Source organism: Lampetra planeri, chromosome 33 (assembly GCF_965212315.1).
Source record: "Lampetra planeri chromosome 33, kcLamPlan1.2.h2, whole genome shotgun sequence".
Lineage (NCBI taxonomy): Eukaryota > Metazoa > Chordata > Hyperoartia > Petromyzontiformes > Petromyzontidae > Lampetra > Lampetra planeri.
Genome location: NC_136139.1, coordinates 506,918 through 507,484, shown reverse-complemented (window position 1 = coordinate 507,484; position 567 = coordinate 506,918).

The window sequence follows — 567 nt, the reverse complement described above, 5'->3', positions numbered from 1 at the left end:
TCTCCCTGTGTAAATTCCCAATACACAAACTATAAAATGACATGCACAATGAGTGACCTGTCAATGAAGGGCAGCTGAATGACCACAGAAACAAGGATCTGCTGCAAAAGAGGTGATCCCCAATCGGACCCCAAATTGTTGCATTATAGAGAATACTTTCACCTCATGTCTTTCAAGTGGGAACGATGTTTAGCGTGAAATCTAAAATTCAACGTGATCACACATTTTCTTCAAACTTGTGTCATCAGCAGAGCCACATGTTGGTGCACACTTTGGATTAAATGGCGTATCATGTTTGTGAAGTGTCTCAATCAACTGGGCCAGCAAGGTGACCAGAAATTGGCTTGCAGCAACGGGTTCATGAATCCGTCTGTGGCACCTTTGAATGTTAACCCGTTGTATGCGTTGGTTTCTCTGGACCACCCCGGTTTTCTTTTGCACTTCTGGGGGCATTGACGCCTAAACAAAAATCGTGTGATTCCAACCCCTCCGCTTCTCCAAAAAAGTGTTCTTGGAGAGGGAGTCTGTCCCCTAATGGCTTTGCTGCTACCTGTTTCTGGTTTTGCT